This window comes from Euprymna scolopes, chromosome 9, assembly GCF_053919585.1.
Source record: "Euprymna scolopes isolate OS-2025 chromosome 9, ASM5391958v1, whole genome shotgun sequence".
Classification (NCBI taxonomy): domain Eukaryota; kingdom Metazoa; phylum Mollusca; class Cephalopoda; order Sepiida; family Sepiolidae; genus Euprymna; species Euprymna scolopes.
The window spans coordinates 19,061,349-19,082,482 of NC_136490.1; the positions used below are offsets into that span (position 1 = coordinate 19,061,349).

General features: G+C 35.1%; 1 protein-coding gene across 2 annotated transcripts in view; it reads right to left on the reverse strand.

The window, feature by feature from the left end:
- LOC145284457 (uncharacterized) overlaps positions 1-21,134 on the reverse strand; it is a 416,749-nt gene that overhangs the window by 115,846 nt on the left and 279,769 nt on the right. Inside the window, exon 2 of one of the 2 annotated variants that reach the window (XM_080133283.1) lies at positions 4,682-4,768. The exons of the other annotated variant lie outside the window; for it this stretch is intronic. The gene's annotated coding sequence lies outside the window, so the exon portion shown is untranslated. The remainder of the gene's footprint in view (positions 1-4,681; positions 4,769-21,134) is intronic. 2 annotated transcript variants of the gene reach the window in all.

Consider the following 21,134-nt stretch of genomic DNA (forward strand, 5'->3'; position numbering starts at 1 on the left):
AAATATGAACACGTAAAATTATAGAGGAATAAAAGACGAATCAAATGAGGTATAGGTTATTTGAACAGTTACATTAAATTTAGCTTAAATTTGCGGTTTTTGATAAAATGACAAGTGCGGTCTTTCTTATTTGTGCCACTGTATATATATATATATATATATATATATATATATATATATATATATATATATATATATATATATATATATATATATATACCAGCAAAAGTGCCCGTCGTTGATTGGGTTCAAAAACGGCCTACAGAAAATGGACTCTGATTTATGAAAGTATGATCGGTTATGAAAAGGAAGGGTTGTAAAGAGATAGCTTTGAATTTGGGGGTATCAAAACCAAAGCAAAATATGATGAAAATAAAAATAAAATAAATAAACCCCCATAAGTTATTTATCCATACTTGTTCACACTGAAACACTTATCACAATATTCTGTGGATCTATATTAAAAAAACCTTGTTAAACTTTGTGACATATTTCCATTCTATGGAGGTCAGGCGCGAACGAACACCCCCATAATTTTATTATACCATATTTCTTCAAACTGAAACATAATTATCAAAGTATAATTATGCAGATAGATATGAAAAGTCTTTATTAAAGTTTGTGCCTATTTCCATTCTATGGAGGCCAGGCGCGAACGCAGACCCCACAATTTTATTATACCATCCCTATTTAAGTTGAAACATACTTATCAAAGTATTATTATGTACATCTATATCAAAAACACTTGTAAACGTTTTTTTTTTTTTAACTTTTAAATTTTTTATTTCCATACTTTGTGGACCGGGCGTGTACGCAGACCCCACAATTTTAATGAATCACCATTATGCCAGATCAAACATCCCATTCCTGTGTCTCGATACATCATCTATCATTATATGTGATCCGTTTTCTATAATAGTCAACCATATAGGAGCCTATTCGTGACCAGAAACACACACAGACGTTCAGCTTTATATTATACTAACAAAAGTACCCGTCATTGACTAGATTTAAAAACAGCCTACAGAAAATGGACTCTGATTTATGAAAGTATGATAGGTTATGAAAAGGAAGGGTTGTAGATTTGGGTTGAATTTTGGGGTATCAAAACCAAATCAAAATATGATGAAAATAAAAATAAAATAGATAAATCCCATAATTTATTATACCATACCTGTTCACACTGAAACACTTATCACAATATTCTGTGGATCTATATTAAAAAACCTTGTTAAAATTTGTGACATATTTCCATTCTGTGGAAGTCAGGCGCGGACGAACACCCCATAATTTTATTATACCATATTTCTTCAAACTGAAACATAATTATCAAAGTATAATTATGCAGATAGATATGAAAAGTTTTATTAAAGTTTGTGCCTATTTCCATTCTATGGAGGCCAGGCGCGAACGCAGACCTCACAATTTTATTATACCATCCCTATTTATGTTAAAACATACTTATCAAAGTATTCTTATGTACATCTATATCAAAAACACTTGTAAACGTTTTTTTTTAAATTTTTAAATTTTTTATTTCCATACTTTGTGGACCAGGCACGAACGCAGACCCCACAATTTTAATGAACCACCGTTCTGCCAGATCAAACATACCCATTCCCGTGTCTCGATACATTTTCTATCATTATATGTAATACGTTTTTTAAAATAGTCAACCATATAGGAGCCTATTCGTGACCACACACACACACACATACACACAGACATTCAGCTTTATATTATATATCTTTAATATAAAGCTGAATGTCTGTGTGTGTGTATGTGTGTGTGTGTGTGTCTGGTCACGAATAGGCTCCTATATGGTTGACTATTTTAAAAAACTGATTGCAAATTTCAAAAACTGATTGCAAATTTTCTCAAAAACTAGCTGAAATTTTGTATGGACTTTTATTATTTATGATAAGGTGCCGTGAACTAAGTATAATGCTGTCTGTTTAATAGGGATTAATAATTACAATAGCACATTTATTCTAGAAGATTTCTCAGAAACTACCGGCCGATCTGGCTGAAATTTTGTATGGACCTTTTTATGATAAGGTATAACGAACTTAGTATTATGGTATCCGTTTGATGCACAATTGTGATCTAACAGGGATTTAATAGAATTAGTACTTAATGCAAAAATAAGAACAAATTTAATTCAACCTTCAATTTTATATAAAGCACTGTCAACGGTTATAACTGTTGCCCATTTTTATAGGGTTAAAAAATATATTAATGGCCTGGCAAAGCCACAGGGGAGATAACCAAGCAAAACAACTCTAAGCAAAATTCATCTCAAAGCAGCAAAACTAAAGCTGGCCTGCCAGGACACTATATATACAAATATAGGCAAATTTAGGCATATTTTATTGTGTTGAAAATATAGGTTCTTTTTTATCAATCGTCACAAAATTTTAACCATAGAATAGTATTATAATCTTCAAAAAGTCTTCGAATTTTTATGTATTTTTTTTCCATAGAACCAAAGATATGAGCATTTCAATGTTCAATTCGGCTACAAGTATATATATATATATATATATATATATATATATATATATATATATATATATATATATATTTAAAGTGATGGTTGTGTAGTTCTGACGAGAGAAAAAAATGTATATTTAAAAGAGTGTAGCCATCAACAATTGTGTTTTTTTTTTTTAAAGTTTTTCATCATATTTTTATTTCAAAATATTTTTATAACGCGTTTCAAGCTTAGGGTGTGCTCTCTTCAGATGTTTTCGTAAAAAGTTTTTCTTTAAAATGGGGGTTTGAAAAGTAAAACATCTGTAGAGAGCACACCCTAAGCTCGAAACGCGTTATAAAAATATTTTAAAATAAAAATATGATGAAAAATTAAAAAAAAACCCACAATTGTTGATGGCTACACTCTTTTATATATATATATATATATATATATATCTGCCGACTGTCATCACGACGGTCCTAGGTTCGATCCTCGGCTTAGGAGAGGTGTTAGTCTAGCGGCACTGATGAGTTGTGAAACAACGAAACAGGTCTGTATGTCGATGACTATAAATATATTTTATAAAGCTCCCCTCTTTGGTAGAGCACTCTCGTAAATTATCTTACTCGCTACTTAATTTAGCTGAAATAATGCGAAGCTCGCGATTTGTTTACAAACAAACGTTTGAGCCCTCTACGAGTAGCGGACGGATGTTTATTTAAATAATCGTTCGGACAGGTTAATTTCGGCCACCGATTCCGTAGTCAAGGGGTAGGACTGCCGACTGTCATCACGACGGTCCTAGGTTCAATCCTCGGCTTGGGAGAGGTGTTAGTCTAGCGGCACTGATGAGTTGTGAAACAACGAAACAGGTCTGTATGTCGATGACTATAAATATATTTTATAAAGCTCCCCTCTTTGGTAGAGCACTCTCGTAAATTATCTTACTCGCTACTTAATTTAGCTGAAATAATGCGAAGCTCGCGATTTGTTTACAAACAAACGTTTGAGCCCTCTACGAGTAGCGGACGGATGTTTATTTAAATAATCGTTCGGACAGGTTAATTTCGGCCACCGATTCCGTAGTCAAGGGGTAGGACTGCCGACTGTCATCACGACGGTCCTAGGTTCGATCCTCGGCTTGGGAGAGGTGTTAGTCTAGCGGCACTGATGAGTTGTGAAACAACGAAACAGGTCTGTATGTCGATGACTATAAATATATTTTATATATATATATATATATATAGATAGATAGATAGATCCTATTTTGTTTCAATCATAGTCATTTGTTTTCTTAGTTTTGCATATGAATTACAAAATATCTAATATTTTCCCCAAACGTCTGGCCTTGATGGAGAAGAAGACTAAAACTTGCTGCTATTGTTTCAAATGATATGCAATAACAGCAAGGGGAGACTTGATTCCAAATATTTCTCATATGTTATATCTTCTATTTTTGGTTTTCATGCATAAAGTAAATTTCATAGTATATAAGGATTATTTGATACTGGAGATATTCATAATCGTATACTATTTCCAAAAGAGGAGAGATATAACATAGGAGAAATATTTGGAATCCAGTCTCCCTTGCCGTTATTTCAGATCATTTCAACAAATTTTCGTCCCCCTCCATCAAGGCCAGAGGTTTTGGGAAAATACATATATATATTTATATATATACTAACAGAAGTACCTGTCTTTGACTGTGTTCAAAAAGACCTTTCAGAAAATGGACTCTGATTTATGATTGTACTAGCCTGGGTGTTTGGAGGTGTGTGTTGAGCAAAATAAAAAAAAAGTGTGAGTAGGCAGGCAATCTCGAACCTGTACCACGAAGGAGGAAAAGAATGTGAAAAAAAAAATCTGACATCTTTGCCGTTACGTCCATTGCCAAACCGGAAGTGGTGAAGGTTTAAATTAAGGCTAGTCAATCGAAAAGAGGAGATGACTTTTAAAAATATCTGCGAAAAAAAAAAACGACGCCTCCTTGTAGAAAAGTGCCTAGTTGAGGGTGAATGAATTAATGTTTTGGGCCAATTTTTCTATATTTGTTGTCTGAAGGGTCGAGCTTCAAAACGATACTGATCTTGTGAAAATCTGTCGCCTCTGTCGAAAGTTTAGGTAGACATACCTACATACATACATACATGCATACATACATACATACATTTAAACAAACAGGTGAGATTTATATTAAAAACTAACCTGGGTTCCCGGCGTTGCTCGGGTGTTTGTAGGTGAGTGTTGAGCAAAAAGAAAATGTTGTAGTAGGCAGGCAGTCTCGAACCCATACTACAAAGGAAAAAAAGTAAGTGAAAAAGAAGAACATGACGTGTTAGCTGTTGCGCCCATTTACTCAAATATATTTTAAATAAATTAAGTTGTTTGGAAATATTGTCAAAAACAATTTAGGTGACTGAAATAGGATTTGACCAATATCTAAATAATTTATGATAAAAAGATGGAAGAGTTAAACTAAATGCCTTTAAGTAACTTTGATATTTAATAAAAAAAATCAGTTACTTAAAGGGGACAAGAACACACAGATAATAATATCAAATAGTTTAACCTTTTCATTTTTTCTCATAAATTATTTAAATATTCATCAAATCTTCGTTCAGTCACCTAAATTGGTTTCGACATTATTCACAAACAATTTTTTCTCTTGAACTATATTTTTGTAAAAAAAATTGAAAATTATTTTATAAAAGTCTGGTAGGCCGCATAATTGTATTATACTACACCTGTTCAAACTGAAACACGCTTATCACAATATTCTTATGTGGATCTATATTAAAAACAAACCCTTGTTATATTTTGCGACATATTTCCATTCTATGGAGGTCAAGCACGAACGCAGACCCCATAATTTTATTATACCATATGACTTCAAACTGAAAAATACTTATCAAATTATTTTTATGCACATCTATATCAAAAACCCTCATAAAAGTTTTTTTTTGTTTTTTTTATTTTCATTCTTTGAGGACCAGGCGCATGCACAGACCCTACAATTTTAATAAACCACTCCTGTTCAAAATGTAACATACCCATTTTTGCTCCTTGATACTCCTTCCATCATCTATATATATATAAACAAATTTACATGGTCACGACACTGGACATTTTAATATTTCGGACAAATGGTCAGTTAAAATTTGAGGACTAGTTTCTTCTATGGAAATCAACCATTTACAGGGTGGAATGATAAGTTTGTCGCTCTAGAAAAGACGACGTCAGTTATATTTGAAAAAATTTCATTAAAAAAATCATTTCAGATAACTTGCTTATGTAGTAGAGCTGACATCTATTCAATGTATGTAGCCGCCTTCAGCCTTAATAACTAGAACTAGGATTATGCCTTTTCTACAAGCGCTGGCAGGAGCTCGGCGAATACTCGGCGGATGGCGGTGATCAGGCTGGCTTTGGTGTTGTGGGAGGTCATGGTGGTGATATTCTCAATATATGACCAAATGAAGTAGTCCAGTAGGTTCAAGTTGGGGAGTAGGGGAGCTAATGAGAGAATAGTACAAAGTCGTAACACTCCTTCTAAAGCCAAGCCTGAGTCTCTTTGAACTTGAGTGCTGGCACCGAGTTCTGCTGTTACAACCAGGGTCTGCCAGCGGCCACCTGATTGTACCAGGGAATCACCACACTCTTCAACACATTCCGGTACACTTTGGTATTGGATTTGATGCTGCCTTAAAAAATGTGAGGTGGCATAATGTGGCCCTCACTTGAAACCAAACCAAACACCGTAACCGTGGCCGGAAAATTTGTTGAGCTGTGCCCTCAAGTGTTAAACCGTCTGGATTTGTATTTTGAGTGTACTGGCAATGATTCTGTTGTCATAACTTGGATCGGTAGAGAGCATGAGTTGTACAGTGGTGCATCTCCGATCTCGCTTGTTGAACATTGTGTCACTTTCAGACATGATAGAAGGCTCCTATTGCTCTTGGGATTCGTACACAAAAAAGTAAACCAATTTTCATCAAAATGAAATGGAATCATGTCGTCTTTTCTAGAGCGACAATTTTATCGTAATAAGTCGCCTGACGAGGACTTCTGGTTTTAACTGACCATTTGTCTGAAACAGTAGCATGTCTAGTGTCGACCATGTAAATTTGTTTATATTAAAAAAATATATCTTGCTCGTTTTATTGAGCACTCCTAATAACCTCATTAAAATCATTAGTTATCAATCTTGAATACCTTCTACCTGATACATATGCGCGCGCGTGTGCGTTAATGATTAATCATTTGTCCAATGGCCAGGTGTCAGTAAAAGGAAAATATTTGGTTTATCTTTCATGTTTACCGATTTAATTCTAAATTTGTCAGGTTTCCTAAAACGTGACAAAATTTCGTATTTGTTTAAAGCAAACACTGTTTTGTCAACTTAATTACTCCCATGTGTTTCACTCACGTGATTTTATGCAGCAAAGACGCAACCACTTCCCCCCCCCCCTATTGAGCGAAAAGCGCGTCAAATATTTTTGTTTTACGCCAGTGCCTGATAAAAAAAACAAAAACAAACAAAAAAAAAAAACCCTAACTATTAAAATGAAAAGATTAAATTACCTGCTGATGATTGAGGGAATAAAAGCGTAGGAGGATAAATGAACTATCTAAACATAAGAATAATGATGTTTCTCACGAGTACATTAATCTATATAAATAAAACAGTAGATGTGTGTATGTGTGTGAAAATATTTAACCGATAAACTCTTAACTACTGGTCACATAACACAGAAATTAACAGGAAATAGAATTAACACACCAAGGAGGGTTTATAATGAGTAAAATCTTTGTTTGGATGGCTGAATAACGCGTATAGAAGTATGTTGGCAAGCTGAAATGCAAAATGTTCATTTCAACTTGCCAACATATTTCTTATACTTTTGTGCATGTGCAAATTCATTCATAGCTTGGAGTAATTTAATTTTAAATCTTTCTCATCTATCAGTTGATAGCTTAAATGGTAGGGAACGTTTTTGTTTCGATTCTAGCTGATGGCACCCAAATCATTTTTAAAAATCTTTTCAAATCACTACTGTATATTAGGTACAATATAATATTCAATAGAGAATTGGCTCTGTAATAATAAATATGAAATCTGCATGAATTAAAATATATTTAAACATAATTTACGACAGGACAAGGCCAGACGTCCCCCCCCTGCAAATCTATATATAAAATTAGATATGTGTATATGTTTATATATGTATATACTTTTTGGTGATATAGTGAGAGGAGAGAACTTCTCTCTCCTGAGACAACAGAGAGAATGAGACACTGAGCAGTGCCAGATTTCCTTGCTAGATTCTGAACAATATAATCAGCTGAATTTTATAGCCAGAAGATTCCATTCTGCTTGCCCGCTAAATCCATGTCGCTAAGAGACAGATACTGGACTTAGGCTTGGGGGTTGATATCACCAAACTAAAATCGTCCAGAATTTGAGGATTGAGCCAGTCCAAAAACACTTTAAGTAGAAAGTGCAGTTAGAAGTCTTGTTTTTTTTTTTTTTCCTTTTTCTAAACAAACGCAACGATGTAATTTTTATTCAGAATAATTCTTGTGTGTCATGTTAAAAATAGTCATTGGTAATCAGAATCGCTGGCTGGTTAAAATGCCTTCACGGGCCGTAGGCTGCGGAACCTTGGCCTAGGGAATATATGTATGTATGTGTCAATATTCATCAAGTATGTGTGAGTGTTTGCACATATTAAATCGGACAGTTCACAACTGGACAATTAAACACTTAAGCAGTTCTTTAACAAGACAAATAAAAATCTTTGTCTACTTGGCACCAGACAAAGGAAGAACATACCTTCTTCATAGTTGCAACTTCAACGTACTGTCCTGAAATGAAGACACTTCCCTCTGAAGATTTCCTAACAACCCTGTTATATCTTATATTTACATTTATTTCCATGGTTGTCTGCTCTCAAAATGTATACCGTTTTCTCATTGACAATCGCAACCACTTTCTCTTCAATTAAATAATCCAGCATTTTCCGAGATACCAATGTTCAACACTCCTTATTCACCATTTTTCAAAAACGCATGATATTTTTCTATTACACTCCTCCTCCTATTCACAAGAAACAATCCCCAAATTTTTTTCATTCCCACCCCCAAGAAAGGTCAGACTCCATCCACACTTTTGCCATTTCAGTCAGTCCTCAAACGAACTCCATTACTTCTAGACTGCACCTCTCGGCCTTTCCAATGGCATTCCTCATTTTGATTAGAATGGAGTCCTTTTTTCCAGTCTTATGGAATTTCCTTTGTGTGTAGGTTCTAGTTCTTGCAATCGATATTCGCTGTTTTTTTTTTTTTTTTTTTTTTTTTACAAAGGATTCACCACCTATCAAGATCTGGAGGCCATTCGAGTATAAGGATTAATGAGTGTACAGTAATTAATGGGAAAATATCGTAGTAATCGTTAGTAGTGGAAATTTGGTAAATTGGATTACTTAAGGGGATGGCTCATCAGGAACTTGTTTACATTGGACTTGAAGACGACTATATTGTTGAAGAAAAAAGCTTTATTCATGGAATCTACATTTAGGTTTAGACACAGATAAAGAGTGGGGGAAATTATTGATAGAGGTTTCAGATAGACGAGTATTTTTCGTGAAAGTCAGCCCCCCCCCCTCCAATTACACAAAGTACCTGTTGTATTGTAATGAATCACTTGGACTTCCAAGCGCTGGATTACAGTAAACCGAGCACAGATCCTTGGAAAAATGCCACACATTTCCTAACTATGATACTTATTTTTAACCATCCATTTGCGTTAATACAGGAAGTGCTCTACTTAAACCCTTAAGTATCATTACATGGTAGTGTGTGCGATTTTCTCCAATATCCCCGCCAGAGTGCTCCAGAATACAAAATTAGGATCATCCTACGAACATACTCCTGAGAATGACTTAATATGGTAACTTGTCATTCTATAATTCTTGCTTGGGACTACATTTCACTCGTTTAATTTGTTACATATTGGGGGCATTTCTATTTTATTCCTCTTTAGCAGCCGACACCCGCTACATCACAGTACCAAACATTAACAATTCCCTCTCCCATTGCAACTCATTCATGTTCTGCAGGGCAGTGAGCAAAAACAATAAAGATCACTATAAAACAACCAAACCAAACAGTACAAACTAGCGATTTAAGATACATGGAGCTTGAAGAAAAAAAAATTTTTTTTACAAAATAACTGGACTCAGCATTAAATAACCCGAAAAGGATTGATATGCCATAAAACAAAACAACCAAATCAAACTAAACCAAACAATTACTTTGAGCCTCATGAACCACCCTCAAAACAATAAAATATTTTTAGCCTACGTAAAGATGCCTTTGTTGTCTCTTTTAAATTCTCATCATATGCTAAACATAACGCCTTAATTTACTGTCTAATACTGTTTTCTAAACTTAATTTCTGTGTTACAACTAAAAAAAAACACAAAAATACATGACAAATTTTTATTTTTTAATTTTTTTTTATTACATTTTCACCCCAAACAAGGCAAATTGCCACTTTGGTGTAGGGGGCTACTATCAGGGGCAACAACTACCGGGGTACTATGTAGGGATTTGGGCAGCAAGACGTCGGTTCATGTTACACTTGAAATTCTGCACGTCAGTACTGTTGGGGAAGCAGGGACCTGGAATGGAATTCCAAAGTCTAGCAGTTCTGGGGAAGAAACTATTGGAGTAGAAAGATCTTTTACATCTAGAGATCTCTACAGTGTTGGGGTGGGATTTAGCAGCCTGTCGGGTTTGTCGAGGGTGCTCACGTCGTGGGGGCACAAGTGATTGCAGTTCGTCAGAGCATTCACCACTAAAATACTTGTAGAACAGGCAGAGGGCTGCAACATTTCGTCGATGGGACAGAGGCTGAAGGTTAGATGCCAGTTCAGGGCCTATCAGGTTTGCGACTCTCTTTTGAACCTTGTCAAGGAGCGAGAGACTAGTAGCAGATGCACCAGCCCAAATGTGTCAGCAATACTCCATACATGGGCGGATGGTGGCCTTATAGAGGTACAGGATACTTTCGGGTGTTAGTAGTTGTCTAGCACGGTAGAGAGAGCCCACCTTTCTTGCAGCGGCCCTGGCAATGCCTTCAATGTAATTGTTCCAACTCATGTTTCCTGTGAACGTTAGGCCAAGGAGTTTGAAAGATGTACTCTCAGATAAAGAGTCGTTGGCCATTGCTATAGGTGATAGAGAGGGTTTCTTGTAATTATTGAATGAAACTAGTTTAGTCTTGGCGACATGTCATTTATCCCATAAAAATTTTTACATGCATTAACAAACCAATAAACATATTTCTTAGCATTGAATTGAAGAAAACTCCCAACACATCAGTCCAAAACTGGAAAAAAAACAACAAAATTTCTACATTTGAGGTACGATATTATACATACAGCAACAAAATTCAACTGTCCGCTTTCTTTCTTTTCTTTTTTTCAAAACCTTAAAAGTTCAATATACCACTCAACCAACAAAAGTACATTCCATTTGTTACACTTTTCAACAGTATCCACTAATATAATTTTGACATTTTCTCATAAAAATTTCTGACCTTTCACACTGCACATCGAATTCACACAGTTATTTTTTTTCGCTCAACACAAGACATTTTCTTTCATAATTCAAAAATTTTTGCAGCATATTGAACTTTTTTTTCCCTAGACTTTTTTGTCATCTTGTGTGTGTGTGTGTGTTATTTCTGTTTTTTATCTTTCTAATGTTCCTTTTCTATTTGCTCCCCCATGAACCTCTATTTTTAACGTTGTTTTGTGTGTGTAACCATGGTTTCTTGTTAGAATAATTGGTTCGTGGCACCTCATGAAAACAAAAAAATAAGATAAAATTAAAAAATAAAAATAACAAAATGACATCATGAATTGCAAAAAAAAAAAAAGAAGACCCCCCCACCCCCCAAAAAACCAGCATTCTACACATCATGTGGACACCATTTCCAGTGAGTCAGGTATAAACAAAGGCTGAAAAGAGTCCAACTTAAAAGTACCAAAGACATTGTGTTAGGTTTGAAACCGACGGTACCTATGTTTTTCTGACTTTCTGTACACACACACACACACACACACACACACACACACACACACACACACACACACACACACACACACACACATTGAGTGTCTCAAAAGATGCTGAATCGTTATACCACCAAGAGTGGTATTTTCAGTATATATATATCAAAGTTTTCAATTTTTAATACTGCCCAGTAAATTTTTACTATTCTACTTGCCTATTCATTTCCTGTGTAGAGAAAAGTATAAATTTTTGAAACTCCATGGATTAAGGCATAGACTCTCAACCTGGGGGCCATGGCCCCCAAGGGGGCCATGGCAATAATTTAGGGGGGCCATGGTGGAATTTTCTTTTTTAATTGATTAAGTTGACAATAAAATTTTGTTACCTACATAATATTGTTACGAATGTGTGTGTACGTGTGTATGTATGTATGTATGTGTGTATGTATGTGGGAGAGAGGTGATCGAATTATCTCAGTGTGGCCTTGGATATCAGCACGTAAACATGTGGGTATAATTGATTCTGAACCATACTGTATACTGTTTTACTTATTTTGTTCGACAATTATAAATGCGGTCGCTGTTTTCGTGTGTGAAATATTTGTGCACTTCCTTTATTATTTTCTTATTTTTTGGTATCATTGTATTCATGCTCATTCCCTACTCAGGTATTCCTGCTTTTTTTTTTTTAGTGCTAATATTGATGTGACTCGCTATTCTTCTCATAATTTCAATTGGGGCAGTGCTTGTCAAAGGAGGTGTGTTCTTGCTGTAGAAAGTACATTTCAGCTTGCTAGGTTGAGTGTGAATGTTTATCATCTTTACTCTCTCTGTGTATGTTTGTGTATGACTGTGTGTGTGCTTAATGTGTGAGTCCATGGATGTATTATTAATGTGGATATTTGTGTGTTTGTCATTTTATCACTTGTCCTATTTATCTGTCCTTCATTATCATTCTTTTGTCTTATCACTTAATGTTTGTTCTGATGGTCTGTCTTCTTTATTTTCCCTAGATTTGCAATGGCTACTAGTGTTACTAAGAAGCGGAAGTACAGTGAAGAGTACATTAGCTACGGATTTACATCAATTCTCGCTGATGGCATCGAGAAACCTCAGTGTGTACTGTGCTTCAAAGTGTTGGGGAACGATTCTATGAGGCCTAGTAAGTTGAAGCATCATTTGCAGACCATCCATCCACAGTATGCTGAAAAAGACCCCGATTTCTTCAGGCGCCATGAAAGTAGTTTCGGAAAACAGAAACTGGATGCAACTGGTACTTTCCAACAACAGACCTCAAGTGTAGTTGAGGCATCATACGAGGTTGCCCTTGAAATAGCGAAGCAAAAGAAGCCCCACACAATTGGTGAAACCTTAATTAAGCCATGTACTTTAAAGATGGTCAAGCGTGTTCTTGGAGATGCAAATGAACGTAAAATTCAACAAATTTCCTTGTCAAACGACACAGTGAAGCGGAGAATTAATGAAATGTCAGATGACATAAAGGAAAAAGTGATACAGGAGATCAAATCGTCTCCAGCTGGTATGTTTGCAATACAACTGGATGAGTCAACGGATGTGAGTTCGTGTGCACAGCTACTCGTGTTTGTTAGGTATATTTTCTTGTGTGATATCAAGGAAGAATATCTGTTATGTACACAGCTTGAGACCACCACAACAGCTGAAGATGTGATGGAAAAGCTATCTTCTTTCTTCAAAGCTAACAGGATCCCATGGGAAAATTGTTGTGGAGTCTGTACAGACGGGGCTCCAGCGATGCTGGGATCAAAATCAGGGTTCCAGAAGCGTGTCAAGGAAGTAGCTCCGAATGCCAAGGGGGTTCATTGTATGATCCATCGTTTTGCACTGGCGTCGAAAACCCTCCCTGATGAACTTTGCAAGATCCTGGAGGCAGTGGTCAAATGCGTCAACTTTGTAAAAGCTGGAGCTCTGAACTCTCGCCTTTTCCAGAACCTCTGTAGAGACATGGATTCGGAGCATGAAGCTCTCCTCTTTTACTCCAAAGTGCGCTGGCTTTCCAAGGGCAATGTTGTGAATCGAGTGTTTGAACTTCGGGGGGAGTTAAAATTGTTCCTGGAAATGCAAGGGAAAGATGATCTGTTGAGTCACTTCAATGAGGTTTTGGGGGAGCCACGTCTTGCATATTTAGCAGATATATTTGAGCAGCTAAATAGGTTGAATCTGAAACTACAGGGCAAGGAAAGAAATGTGTTTCACCTGATGGACTGTCTTCGTGGATTTCTTGCCAAGCTCCAGAATTGGCAAAGAAAAGTCGGTGCCGGGAATGTTGCCATGTTTGAAAACCTTTCAGCTGTCCTTGACGAGAATGAAGAAGATAGTCTGCTTGACCCATTACTTAAAACTGAAATCACCCAGCATCTGAGATCCTTGGAAAGTGAACTTAATATGTACTTCCCAGAATTCGAGGAGGAAGAAGGGAAGTTGGTAAGGAATCCATTCTCTGGCACTCTTGATATTACTACCATTCCCAGTGATGTTCAGGACGAGTTCCTTGATCTCAAACATGATTCTGCTGCCAAAGATCTCTATGAAGAAAAATCTCTGAATGTATTCTGGTGTTCGATGCATCAGTCATATCCAAAAGTCAGTGAGATTGCACTTCGACTACTCTTGCCTTTTTCAACTACCTATTTATGTGAGTCTGGTTTCTCCACCCTTCTACAAATCAAGAATAAGAGCCGCAACCGATTGGATGTGGACCCCGACATGAGATGTGCATTGTCAGTGACACAACCTCGGATTCGTCAACTGACTGAAAAGAATATCAGCCTTCCCACTGATGTGTGATAAAGTATGCAGAGGTTAATTGAACTTTCTCCCATCCAAATCAAATTTGCTATTGTCTGCTAGTCTTTTGTAGTCTAGTGATGTAAGTTAAGCATATCACAGAAATCTATCAATATAAGATAATTATGACTGTAAACTTTGTAATAAAGCAAGGGTGTTCTCTTCATCAACATTTTATTTATTCTTTTTTTTCTGCGCCTTTTTTGGCAGGGTGGGATTTGGGAGAAAAATGAAGGGGAGCCACACGAATGTTGAGAATTCATGAAGGGGGGAATGGAGTGAAAAAGGTTGAGAACCACTGGATTAAGGCAAAATTTTATTGTATTCCCTGTTTTGGAATATTTGATGACTCAATAAATAATCTAAATTTTTTATATATCATTATTTTATTCTTATATATATATATATATATATATATATATATATATATATATATATATATATATATATATATATATATATATATATATACAAGGGGCGTGCAATAAGTAATGCCCTGGCCCACTTCCCATAGCAGTAGAGCAACGAAACTTGGCAGAGTTATTAGTCTTTCTCTACATAGGAACCACCCTGAGTTATGCATTTCTCCCATCATTTAATGCAGCTCTGGAGACAGTTTTTGTAGAACACCCCAGGTTGGTCCTCCAACCACGAGGTGACTTCAGAAACCAAGCTGCATCATCTGGGAAACGCTTTCCTTTCAAAAACAACTTCATGGCTGGGAAGAGGTGAAAGTCAGAGGGTGCAAGAAGTTTGTGATCGGGCGACATGCAAGTTGTGGACCGGAGCGTTGTCCTGCAGGAGGAGGGTACCTTTGCTGATCTTGCCCCGCCTCTTGATTTTGATAGCTTCCCTTAATTCCCTCAAAAGTGAAGCATAATAGGCTCCTGTAATTGTGGTACCCTTTGCCAGGAAATCTGTCATCACTACTCTGTCCTGGTTCCAGAAGACTGTGAGCATGACCTTGCCAGCGGAGGGCTGCACCCTTACCTTCTTTGGAGGTGGTGAGCCAAGTGCTTCCACTGCATTGACTGGGCTTTGGTCTCTGGATCATAGTGATGGACCCAGGTTTCATCCTGTGTAATCAGTCTTTTAAAAAACTTTGACTCATCTTGGCACATCTTCAAATTCATCCTCGAGTGCGCGATGCGTTCTCGCTTCTGGAATGGTGTGAGCAACCTGGGAATCCATCTGGCAGACACCTTATGCATATGCAAATGATCATGAATGATAGTTTCCACAGACCCTGTACTAATCTTGACATCTTGGACTATTTGGCGAATAGTAATGCGCCAATCTTCCAAAATAGCAGCCTCAACTTGATGGACAGATACCTCATCAATCACAGAAGGGGGGCGACCAGGTCTGGGAGCTGTTTCCACAGACTTCTGGCCATGTTTGAATTCAAGATGCCAGCGTTTTACAAGGTCATATGATGGGGCATTATCACTATAATTTTTTTCATTCCATCAAAAGTCTCCTGTGGTGTGCATCCTTTCAAATACAAAAACCGGATCACTACTCTACATTCAACAGGCTCTATTTCACACTTGCCTCAGCTCAAACACCTGTAAAACAGAAATCATAGTTAGTTCAGAGCTGTAATTTGCCACATAACCCGTAGAGATATAAATCATTGCACATGCAAAATTTCAGCTAGATCAGACAACTGGAAATGGGCCAGGGACATTACTTACTGCACGCCCCTCATATATATATATATATATATATATATATATATATATATATATATATATATATATATATATATATATATAATTATTTACTATGATAATTATTAAATACTTTTATTTGCTTCCCCATAAAAGCAAATGTGACACAAGGTTTTTTAATGTGTGGGGGAAACCACCTCCCCTAAAACAAGGGCAAAAAGGGGCACGCTGGCAGTATCCAAAAATAGTAATTGTCTCAGCATGAAGTATTTCCCCTGCATTGACCAAGGACCAGTTAACTTAAGTGAAGCATCATCCTGGCCCGAAGGCCAAGAAAAAAGGCAGGCAGGCTTTTTTTCTAATTATTTAAAAAGAAAATACAACTGGTCGTGGAATTGCATTTACTGCAAAAGATCTAGCTAATTTTTATATTCTTTTAAATATTCATTTGAATTAATTCCCCATTAGTTTTTTCGGTTTTCTTATGGAATGATTATCTTTATTTAACTATTACGTGTAATTATCCTAGAAAAGAAGCCTCCATCAAGAGATTCACTAATTCTAATTCACTAACAGATTCACTATAAGATATATACATGTATGCATGTATGTTATATTTATAGGGGCAAAAAATAAGACTGAAATTAAACAAAGAACAAGTGAATTTACTGAAGCCAGGAAAAATCATGAATTACAATAGAAGGAAGGACTAGTTGTTAAAACTGGAAAAGAAAAGGACAAGGTATTCCAGTAAAAAATATGATAAATTTGTAACTTGAAATATTGGAGCATTAAGAATTAAAAAAAAAAAATTCAATTTATAACATTATATAACCAATTCTTAATGCTGCAATATTTTAAGTTAAAAAGTTATTATATTTTTTACTGGAATATCTTGTCCTTTTCTTTTCCAGTTTAAGCTTGACCATATTACTTTTCATGCTCGCATTTTTCTATTGTATATATTATGCTTAGTTCAAAGACTAGATAGTATGACACCTAGTAGTAGTATTAGTAGTAGTATTAGTATTATTATTATTAGTAGTACTTGTAGTAGTAGTGACAATAACAACGACAGCGGCAGTGAGGGCAATAACTAAGTAATAGACTTAGGAACTGAGTTGGCATTGTGTAGGCGAGAAAGTGGTCTCCCTTGAATACTTTGTTAATCCGAGAGAAGTCATTTCCCTTGTGACTCCTTTTTATCTAAAACAAGAAAAAAGAAGCAACTGAAGCGATAAACATTAGCAGTAAATCACGTCCACTAAAAAATCGATGATTGTCACCAAGTAAAAATAATGCTTATCGGTGAACAATCGACTTTAACACACACACACACACACACACACACACACACACACACACACACACACACACACACACGAAAACAAAATTTAAAACTGCTTTGCTTTTTCTTAAAAAAAACAATTGTGAAAAACGAACATTTTTTTTACAATTTGGTCACCAGTTATCAAGGCCAACATCCACTCGAGGATAAAAGTTAATGAGATGGAATGGTTTTCAGGCAAAAGATAAAGGACAATTAAAGGGTGTGAACTAAGTTTGATTTCTTATGCGGCAGTTTATGACATTTGGAAACGATTACGTTGTAGTCTATGGAGGAAGCAATCTCTCTCTCTCTCTCTCTCTCTCTCTCTCTCTCTCTCTCACACACACACACACACACACACATGTTTATGCTTTTTGGACTACTAGCTTAGCTTACATCTATTGGATGACCTCCCCACACATTCTTTATCTCGTCTTAATTTTTTAATACAAACTCTATATTTCTTAATTTGAATTGAATATAAGTTTCAATTTACCTGGTTTCCTAAAAAATAAATGGAATTTTTTTTAGCTCTTAATTTTACTCTTTTTGGTGAATATTCTCACTTTCTCTAGTGATCACCTTTCTTAGAATTTACTGCTCTTTTAAAAGATTTTTAAAAGCCTCTTTGGATATACTTGCACATATGGGCTCTTCAGATGCAGATCTATTGAAGACTACTTCACTCGGGAATCCTAAATTAGAGTTCATTTTTTTAAGCTTTTTTTGATCATTTATCGTTATATGATCATCTCTTGTAAATCATTTTACCAGGAAAATTACTTTGGAATTTATCTTTGAAGCGGTTTCTGTTTGATTATCGACGCTAGAAATCTCTTTCATTATTACTTTATCAAGGTTTTCTACTCCGCAGTTCAATTTTGAGCAGATTTATGCTCGACTACTGCTATCTTCGCCTGACTACCATTTCAAGGGATTTAGTTGGATTATCTCTATTTTCTTTTTTAATCTTGCCTCTACTTGAGTTTTCTTTTTGTCTTTATTATTTTTATAAATTTCTTTCTTATATACATTTCTCTATTTTAATCCTACTTTTCCCCTGTCTCTAATTTTCGACCCTCATTTCCATCCCCTTTAATAATCCCAATTATCTTTCACCCCCTTATATTTTTTATTTCTAATCTAAATGTATTTTATTTGTATACCCTTATACTAGTATAATGCCAACTTTTCCTCTCTTCTGATAAGAAGAATTTAACTTAGGAATGTCATGGCCTAAAGAGGTTCTTTTTTCCACTCTCTTCCCATTTTCGTCCTTATTAATCTGATGATTTAATAAAGTTCATGTAACTTGTATTCCTCATTCATATATATATTGTTGTGTCTGCACAAATAATTAACAAGAACACGAAAGTAAAGGTATACAATAATATATTAGGAAGAAAAGTTATATACATATTTACAGGTTTTCAGATATACTTCAGTTGGAGATATTCCAGCAGGTGGCGCGTTGCATGTCTTACTGGAGGCAGCATAGGCGTCTTGCCTATTTGGCGGTCATTGCCGGACTCCCCCGGTATTGGTGATTGATACCTTTATATATCTCACTCACCCGCCTATGTTAATTAGTAGGCGTCTCCACAACATATATATATATATATATATATATATATATATATATATATATATATATATATATATATATATATATATACATATAAAGAGCAAATAGTTAATAAAACATGTTAAAAAACACTTTGAAAAAGAGTTAAAAACATATTTAATCTGAAAAGGAAACACTTAATAAGTGGATAGTCCTTAATCTGCGGAGTTTCGAAGAAATAATTTCTTTCTTATCAGAGGGTAGGAATTAGCAAAATGCGGGATCGGATTTTGCATACAAAAATATTTGATGAAACTGCAAGTAAGTCAAAGATTTTACTTGATAACAAAAAGTGAAGCAGAGAGAATATGGTGAAGAAAAAGGTGATTACATGTGAATGGATAGTCAGGTGAAAGGTAAAGTATCCAATGATGGTAAAATCCAAAAATGTAAATCAAAGAAAGTTAATTAAATTTCCATTCACACAAGTAAAATCCAAGGAAATCGCGTAATTGGAAGATGGTCCAAAATAATCCTAAAGGCCAAAATCCGTGGAATAATTCACAAATATGTACAAGGAAAAGGGGAAAAAATTCCAATAATATTAATAAAAGAAAAATAAGATATATGTTTAACACGGCTGCCGAGACAAAGTGTAATTAAGAAAAAACAGTGAAGAAGATGAGAAAAAAAAAAGATTAAATGGTGATATAATTAAATAGAAAATAGAAAAGCAAATGTCAAAATGACCGAGACAAAATGACGTTAAAAGGCGCAAAAAATATAGGGCAAAAAAAAAGAGGTCAACTGAAATGTACAGGTTATTACTTAAGAAAATGTCAGCAAGAGTTATTAAAAGACACTAAATGGAAAAAATAAATAAATAAATAAATTAATAAATAAATAAATAAAAAATAAATAAAAATAAAATTTATTTTATATATATATATATATATATATATATATATATATATATATATATATATATATATATATATATATTATAAGGTAAAATTAAAAGCCAAGAACAATGCGAGATTTTTTTTTTTTATAGAGTAAAATTAAATGAAAACAAAAGAAATAAATTTCTTTTTTTTTGTTGTTTGTTTTTTCTTTTTCACACAAATTTTAACTCTAAACAACAGTAATTTTTTTTTCTGTTGTATTCAATGGTGTTATAAATCTCAATATATTTCAGACTTATTAGTCCTTTTTCAAGAGAAGACAGCGGAAGAGTGTTCAAAATTGGAAAAGCAGCCGCAGAGTTTGCCACGTGATACCGCAAAATATAGAACAAAAAATGACGTTAAGAGAACGTTAAAATAAATCAGTTGATGTTTGAAATACTTGTTGCGTTTGTGAATCAAGGGAGATGACTATTCAAGCAAGAGTTTTTTTTTGTTTTTTGTTTTTTTGTTGTTTTTTTAATTATTATTTTAATTATTGTTTTTCTTATGTTTTAAACTTATATTATAAAAGCGGAGCTCAATTCCAGTCTATTGTTTAGTGTGGGAGTATTTTTTGAAATAATTAAAGATTCGAGGATACGAAGTTGACCTACATTTCTTGAAGAAGCAAGAATGTTGATGTGAAAATCTGGTTCTGAATTAATGCAAGTGCGTATATGTTTATAGAACGACGAAGCAGTAGTGTTTAAGTGCTCTTTAATGCGGTGATGAAGCAATCTGGTAGTGCTTCCGATGTAAGATGCACTGCATTTAGAGCATTGTAGGTCGTAAACAACGTGGTTCTTAAAGCATAAACCTGTGTGTGATATTGGGCAATTAGAGAGTGAACAAGGGAAAGGTGTATGCGATGGATGTTTTCGGTTGAGCTGTTGTCTTTAAGTAGATCCAGTGTGGATGAGTTGAATGTTGAGTCCCTCGCTGCGGATGGCTTTTCGGATTGAAGATGAGATTTTGTCACTGAGGAAGGGTAGTTTTAGAAAACAATTGTTAGAGAAGGGTCGGGTGTTGCGTTTTTTCTTTTTAAGTGAGGATAGGATCGTATTAGGGTAGCCGTTTAGTGAGAGGGTCTGTAGGAAATTGTTAGTGTGTGTATGTTTGTCGGAGATGTTAGTGCATTTGTCTTGTATGCGTGAGATTTCGGCATGTGCGTAGTTTAGTTTGTCCTTGAGAGGTAGTGCAGATTTGAAATGTACAAAGAGGCGTTTGCTGGCGGGTTT